Here is a 9,022-nt window from a genome sequence, read left to right on the forward strand (position 1 = left end):
AAGTCTTAGTGATATGAAGTGAGACAAGCATAAAATAGCCTATGTAAAATTAAGCTGTGTGTGAATAGGTCACTCACTAGAAAGTTGATTTATTAACTAGTTTGCTGTGTGAATAGGCCACTCACTAGAAAGTTGATTTATTAACTAGTTTGAAATGATTCTATTTGCACTAACATTTTTTAGGGTGGTCCCGCCACCAAGGCTTTGGAGAAATTGGTGGTTCCTTAATGGGAAGATGTGTCCAAGAAAGGGTTTGTCTTTGAGAATGTACATATTTTTTCAATAAGGTACTTTTGAAAGATAGTGATTTGAAGAAAAATGCATAGATAGATCAGTTGTAAGATTATAGTTTTGCTAGATGAAATTTTCATGAAATATCATCCTATTTGGGTTCATTTTACAATTTATGCATTATATTTCTTGATGGTTGGGATTATAAGATTCAAGCGAGAATTGTAGGGGATAAGAGTGGAAATAGAATTGAGTTTCCACTAGTGAACATTCTAGTATAAAGTTTTTGCGGGTCTCAAATTGGGATGTGGCAAGGAGAAAAATATCTATTTGCGCTTAGATGTGCACTAAGGTGTCACTGTATAGGATGAACATGGTGAAACTAGAAGCACACACAACTGTAGATGATGATTGCTTGTGGCTCACAGGGTCATTCATTGTGGAGAATTAACATAGACACCTTTGGGGCACATGTTTTGGTTTATTTATGGGACTGTAGGAAGCTTCAAACAAGAATAAATTCGATCTAAAGACAACAAATGGAGGGTTCATAAATTTAGAGATAAAATCATCAAGTTTGATGGGGGTGAACATTGAAGTAATTTGCATTGACAAACATGATAGATTTGAGTTCAATTGAAGCAATCTAGGTTAGACACTTGTTTTTTGCCTATGGATGTAGATTTTCTTAAAATATAATTGTTCTATTTAATTTATAGGTGGTATGCCATCCTCAAGTGCGACATTTTTGAGCTTTTACCCATGTGTAGGATGATTCTAGGAGGATTCCCAATGGTTGAGTCATTAAATAGTAGTTCTCAAATGATCATTATGTTGCTCTTAAAAAATGATGGGGGAGTCCAAGGAGGTTGTAAGGAATTATAGATTGTGTTGACATCAAGCCATGAAATTGTGTTGTAAGAATGTTCTCTAAGGTTGAAATTTAGATGCCTTCAACACTTGGTTTATATGGTGAGGATTGCATTTGAGACATTTTGCTTTTGATCAATTTGAGGGGTTGAAGGTAATAGTGCTTTAGAGGATGAAAGGACATGGTCAAAAAGGCTTGATTGGGTTAAAGTACACGAGGACATGTAATTTGCAAGTACATCATGTTTAATAAGTTGAGGGGATTTTTTCCCTTGTCACGAGGAACTTTCTAAAAATTTAGGGTTAGTAAGTGGAATGATTTGTCTAATTCTATTTATTGTTGAATACATGCGTCATATGTTACATTCGGAAACAAGATACTACAATAGTTAAACAAAACACACTATCTCAAGCTATACAAACAAGGAAAAATGACACTTGAACTTGACCCCCAATAGTCTAGGATTTAGTTTTATAGAAATAAGCAAGCCAACCTTTCAAAAGCATAGTCAAAGCCTATTTGAATCTAAGATAAAAATTCAACATACATGTCCCTTTCCACATAAAGTTGGCAATTATGTTCTTTGTTATGTGGTTTTATAGTGTTGTACCCTTAACAAACACCTCAACAATAGATAATTATTGAATTTAATATGTCATTGTTCCCAAGGGATATATTTCTTAGTGGACAACTCTTTTCATGTACACATCATAAGAAAAACTGATATTTCAACCCATAAAAGTTTTCTTGTTTGCCAATTCTTGTTGGTGAAATGCTATATACCCAAGGCTTTTTAAGTAAAAGATGACTTCAATTCCAAATACTACCAATGCCTTTTATATTACATTTTATACTCATTCATCTCAATCACCTTCTAAATCATGGAGCAACGATAGTGTGCCTTGATCATAAATTCTCTCTTCATAATGGTATAAAAAGCCATGACTTGATCCTTGCAAAATTTGAAGGGTGAATTCCTAGCTTGCATTTCTTTTGAACTTGATGCAAGAAAAAAATCCCTCTTGCTACAAATTCACAAAACTTACAAACAACAATACAGATTGCAACAAAATTTTTAATACAATTATTATCTATTCATCAATCATTTTCAAATTTGTAGAACACATAATTTACAATCATGGCCTTCTATGGCCTCTCCTAATTTGAGATTTCAATCCTGTCTTCCTCTGCACATCCACCTCTCTGCAGCCACACATTCGTTTCCTTCCTCTACTTATTGCCCAACACCCACACTCATTTTTGTTTTGTTTCTTTTTGTATTGGGCCGATTCTACACCTCTTGGTCGATGCCCTTCTCACCTTTGCATCTCTACAATCACTACTTTCCAGCCCCTCAATCACTGCCCACTACGTAGCCCTTCTTCACCATATCACATCTGCATTTGGTATTAGGAAGGGTCAATGCTTTCCCACACTACGTAGCTCACAACCCACACTTTTTCACTCACATGGGTTTTATCCTCTGTATTTACGCCTTCACCATTAATGTGATTTTTATCTTCCCTTTACCCTTCGCATTCCTCTTTATCAATGCCCTTTCTTTGTTTTGATTGCTAACTAAATAATCATCTTCAATCTGCCTCTGTCGAAGTCTCTACAAATTCGATGGATGATTTTCGTCATCTTCCATCGATTCTTCAACGTTTCAATTCCCTTACAAAGCCATAGGTGAATCGATGCCCCCTCACCATTATGAACTTGATGCTCTGCAAAAAGGATTAGAAAATCTGTTTGATGGCAACACACACAAGAGCACAAGAAACAAACGTTAGTGTTAGCAACAAAAGATTATCCTAAACAGGCATATCAAGAGAGATATTAAGCATGAAATAGAAAGCATATAAACATAAAATGAAATAGCTAATCAAGATGCTCATAGTTGCTCCTCCCTTGTTCCTCTCCTCTCCAAGTCCCAAATGAGTGTAGCTCTCAGCTTTTAGCACTAGCCATGGATGCCATATGGAGATTCAAGATGGTTGAATATGATAAGCAAATACTATGCAAGAGTAGTTAGTGATGCTATGAAAAAGCTCTATGCTAATGCCAGTATAACAACAATACTCTAAAATGCTTCTTTTTGCTTGAGGAGAAGGGTTCTATTTATAGAAGAAATGGGGAAATGAAGGGTTAAGATTGAATGGTTTAATCAAGGGCCAAGTTTGAAAGTTGGGGATCCATGTGCACAATTGACACCAATAAAATGGTGACAAGTTTCAACATAGGATTGGGTTGAGAGAAGAGGTTGGAGGCATTAAAGGCCTGAGAAGACCTCATGGTTATCTAGAAGGTAAGGGTCAAGTCTAAATTAAGATTACCCATTGGATTAAGAGTTAATCCAAGGATAAACCTTTGTGCAAATGTTTAAGAGATAATCATGGTCAAAGCATTAAAGGCTTGATGAGACCCTTGGGTTGGGTAGAGGTTGAGTCAAAACAAATGTTTTAACCATGTGGGAGGGTTTGAGGTAACCATTAATGGTTATTGGAGACTTTGGGGATTAAGTGGTTGAAGGTTGAAAGCCTTCAATGGTTATCAAAGACTTTGAGCCATTTAGTGGTTGAAGGTTGGAAGCTTTCAAAGGTTATCCAAGACTTTGAGACATTTAGTGGTTGAAGGTTGGAAGCCTTTAATGGTTATCAAAGACTTTTAGGCTTTGAGAAGTGACTCCATTTTGCTTAGGAATGTGACAATATTTAGGGGATGGATTAAGTTAATTAGGAAGGGGTTAGAAGAATCTAGAAGGGGATTAGATTTTGCAAGTGGATTTGGTGGGTGAGGGAAAATAGGATTTTATTAAAATAAAAATTCATTTATTTCAATAAATGTGTGCAAGTTGTATTTGGATAAATATTCAAATAAATATTAATTTATTTAAATGAGAAAAAGGAAGATAAAGCATTAAAATGCTTGAAGACTTTGAGGGGAACCATTAAAGGCTTGAAGACTTTAAGGAAAACCATTAAAGTCTTAAGAAGACTATAGAAGGAAGCCATCAAGTTTGAAGACTTTAAAGCCATCAAGTTTGAATACTTTAAGGGAAACCATTAAAGGTTTCAAGTGGGTGAGGATAAATAGGATTTTAAATAAATAATTTATTTAAAATAGTTGTGCAACTTGCTTTTGTAGGAAAATACAAGTGGGTGGAGGATAAAGGTGATTTAAATAAATTATTTATTTAAAATAATTGTGCAACTTGCTTTTGTAGGAAAATACAAGTGGGTGGAGGATAAAGGTGATTTAAATAAATGATTTATTTATTTAAATGTGAGAGGTGGGATTTTGGGGGATTTAAATAAATATTAATTTATTTAAATGTGAGAGGTGGGATTTTGGGGGTTTTAAATAAATATTAATTTATTTAAATGTGAGAGAAGATTTAATTAAATAAATATGATTTATTTATTTAATTAATGGTCTGAATTTGGTTAAGTGAATTAAATCAAATAAATTGAATAATTTATTTAATTAATAGGAGAATAGGGTTAAGATGAATTAATTAAATATTAATTTAATTAATTATTAATTGATGGTTAAATAATCAAATAAATACTAAGTATTCATTTAATTAAGTGGACAGATTTATGTGACTACATTTGCCCCTCTTTGAGACGGTGCGGTTTATCGCGTCGTTTCAAAGAAAGAAAAATAGGTGTGAAGAAATGCCCCATAAAATGTAAATTTAATGGGTGGTATGCCCCCTCGAGGGATGGGCCGATTTTTTTTGAAAAATCGGGCGATCTCTCGAAAAAGAATGAAAAGCGAAGGGGAGGTAGAATAGAAGAAATTAGAACTAATGATGAAAGAATGGGAGAAAATGGAGTGAATATGAAGAAACAACAAGCCAACGAATACCCTGAGGTCATGCAAGAGATACATAGCAGATGTAGTGTGGGGTTTGGATTGATGCTATACAATTGATCAAAATTGGTTGGACAATCTGGTGCAATCGGTTGAATTGCCCCGGTCAAGTCAAAGCGTGACAGTTGATGTCAGTTGGTCGCTTGAACATGATAAAGTCTGAGTAAGTGAATCAAAGTGACCTGATGTGACTTAGACAATTGATGTAATTGTCCGATGAAGTCAAGGTATATGAAGCAAAATACTCGTTGAGACATAGACAATTGATGTAATTGTCCGTTGGATTGTGTTTGATTGGTTGATCAATTGATAGTGTGTGCGTGTGATGGATGGTTGTGGGGAATCATGGCAGCCCCGTTGAGACTAGGTCATTATGATAAATGCTTGATGTAGTCTAGGATTACCATAATCGATTACCTGTTGAGACCCGAAGATACGTGATCAGAGTATCTGTTGATAGTCTAGGTGTGTGGGAGTCGATGTATCTGTGTAGACAGAGTAACTGGCTTGACTTATTGGATGACTTAGGATGGGAAGCGATGAAGGGATTAGGATGATGTTGATGATCAAGATAGGGAGGGTGAGGGGGGATTTGATGTTAGATAGAAGATATGGAGGACTAGGATCGAGTCCTATGGAAGAAGATGAGTAAAATAGAGTATGCATTATTATGACTACGTATGCATGATATGCAGCTATTATGAATGTATGGATGGGTGGAATGCAACGAAATGCAATATATACAAATGAGATGGAATGATGATCCATGGTGCTTTATTTTTCATCATTGAGCTTTAAAATGTTGTAAGAAAATACAAGCAACTTGACATAAAGATTCAAGATGACCAGAGTATTTCTTACATGGATTTTGATATAGCAAGTTAATACAAGCAACTTGATATAATGGATCAAGTTGACCTGAGTATTGCTTGCGGAACAGACAAGGATTATCTCCTTTCGTGCATGACTTGGATCGTCCTCCTTGATCTTAGGCTGATCAGATCCTGAGACAAGCTCATACCGTACTAAGAAAATAAAACCTTTATCCAATTTGGAGGAAGAGGAACCAAAGAATGAGCATTGTACCTGCAAACAAACAGTATATATATACATAAAGAATAAAAGAATATGGATCCTTGGTAATGGTTCATGTTCATATGGTCGAGGTATACGCTATAGTCAGCAAGCCGTAGTGATCTATGATTGCATTTGGCATAAGATCACGTAGCTTGGTGAACTTCCCACGTAGACACCATTAGTACATGCCCCAGAACTTCATCGGAAATAATGCACAAACGATACAAAACAATGTTGAAAAGATCCCGATACAGATAAACAAATGAATTACTCACAAATCAACCAAGTATTTGATAGCCTAACAGAATTTTCTTGTCAAAGAAAACATCATCTTGTCTTTGTTTTGGTAAGGAAGGATGCATCCTTGTTTTAAAGACAGTTTTGGATTGTTGATGTGGATTGTGTGGTTGTTTGGTAAATGGTCATCGTGTGAGTATTTTGTCAATGTTTATTTTGTATCTGATCGGATAAATATGTACAAGGTGTTGCCATGTTTTTGTGTGATTTTTGATGGGTTTTTTGATGTTTTTTGGATTTTGTGAAACAATTTTGAATGTTTTTGGTATTTTGAGAGTCATTTTTGAATGTTTTTGGATTTTTGATGATTGTTTGAATGAAGAACTTAATGAATCATAAGACAATGTAGAATCCACTTCCATCAATAGGTTAAAGGCATTGCCCCCAGTTTTAGACATGACTATGAAAAAGCGGGATGCAAGATGTATGGAGTACTATCATAATTGCAGAGGAATAACAAGCCATGGTTGATGGATGGATGAATGTATGTATGAAGTAGATGTGATCGCCACAAGTCTGAAAGATAATGGAGCCATAGCCTTTACGAGTGGCGCCTGTTTGCCAGGTTTTCACCATCGTTCTTACCCAAGGTGCCACCGGAGTGGTTGTTCACCGTTTGGATGCATGATTTTTCTTTACTTTTTTGAATGTTTTTATATTTTCTTCAGGACATTTTTCTGAATGTTTTTTGGTATTTTCTGATAGGCAGGGGAGCCTGATGCTCTGTACAGCTTATGTGTAAAACCGTTTGAGGTGCATGCTGTTGATTGGATCTGCGAGCGGTTCTCCGTCTGATGTAGCCAACTGATATGCCCCGGACCCGAATACAGCAGTGACAACATATGGGCCCAACCAGTTTGATTCAAACTTGCCTTGATGTTCTCTGTTTGGTTGGTTGCGAGGATTTTCTCGAAGAACAAGATCACCTACCTCAAATGTACGAGATCTAACTCGGTGATTGTAGCTTCTACTCATGCGCTGCTGATAGGCTTTGAGGTGATTGTATGCAGCTTGTCGCTTCTCATCAAGTAGCTCCAAGTCCTGAAGGCGTGAGACTCTGTATGCGTCATCATCAATGAGATTGTGCAAGGAAACCCTTAATGATGGTATCTCGACCTCAATAGGCAAGATAGCTTCTGCACCATAGACCAATGAATAAGGAGTTGCACCTGTAGGGGTTCGAATGCTAGTTCGATATGCCCATAGCGCTGGATTCAATTGAACATGCCAATCACGACCGGCATCATTGACTGTCTTCTTTAGGATCCTCAATATGTTTTTATTGGATGCTTCGGCCTGACCATTGCCTTGTGGGTAATAGGGAGTGGAAAAGCGGTGTTGGATATGAAATTTCTCACAAAGCTCACGGACATCCTGATTTTTGAAAGGAAGACCGTTATCTGTGACAATGGACATGGGCACACCATACCGACAGATGATGTAATTGAGGATGAATGAGGCGATCTGCTTGCCGGTGACTTGGGTAAGTGGAACAGCTTCGATCCACTTGGTGAAATATTCGGTGGCGGTAATAATGAATTTATGGCCATTGGATGAAGATGGATGGATTTTACCCACAAGATCAAGACCCCATTGACAAAAAGGCCATGGTGTTGTGATTGGTTGCAGTTCTTGAGCTGGTGCATGTATTAGGTCGCCATGAACTTGACATTTTTTGCACTTCCTGACAAAGTAGTAGGAATCCTTTTCCATAGATGGCCAATAGTATCCAGCTCGCATGATCTTCTTGGCTAGTGATGGACCACTTGAGTGAGTCCCGCAAATTCCTTCATGTACCTCTTCCAAAGCCTTTGTTATCTCATCCTGTTCCAGACATCGAAGGAGAGTACCATCAAGACCGCGTCGGTATAGGGTTTCAGCAATAATGGTATATCGAGCAGTTTGGCGAATGAAGGTTTTACGTTGGTTATTTGATTGGTTGGGAGGAAGGGTATGATCGCGAAGATAGGTGTAGAACTCACCGTACCATGGGGATTCGGAACCAACAAGGTGACATATCATTTCGGATTCGGGGATATCATAAGCGGGGATCCAAAGCTGTTCGACCAAGAACTCGTAGCGTGTTGAATTCTGTGGAAGATCTAGTAGAGATGCGATGGTAGCCATGGCATCAGCAGCTCGATTCTGATCTCTTGGTATCTGCTCAAAAGTGATAGTAGTAAATGATGTTTTTAGATTGTCCACCATTTGCTTGTATGGCATGAGTTTATCATCTTTGGTCTGATATTCATCTGTTGCTTGTCGAATGACTAGTTGGGAATCGCCATATACTTGCAGTTCTTTTAATTTCCATTGTATGGCTAACCTGAGTCCTGTGATCAAGGCCTCATACTCTGCTATGTTGTTTGTGCATGGAAATGTGATCCTGTAAGACTTCGGGATGCTATCACCTTGAGGTGTGATAAACAGAATGCCTGCCCCCGAGCCGTGCCTAGTGTATGAACCATCAAAATATAGTTTCCATGGTTGTACTTCTGTGATCATGAATATCTCTTCATCTGGAAAATTGGAAATGAGGGGATGATCGCCTATGAGTGGTGCATCGGCCAACTGATCTGCAATGACCTGCCCTTTGATAGCTTTACGGTCCACGTACTCAATATCAAATTCACTTAGAATCATCACCCATTTGGCTAAGCGACCTGT

This window comes from Cryptomeria japonica, chromosome 2 (genome assembly GCF_030272615.1).
Source record: "Cryptomeria japonica chromosome 2, Sugi_1.0, whole genome shotgun sequence".
Classification (NCBI taxonomy): Eukaryota; Viridiplantae; Streptophyta; class Pinopsida; order Cupressales; family Cupressaceae; genus Cryptomeria; species Cryptomeria japonica.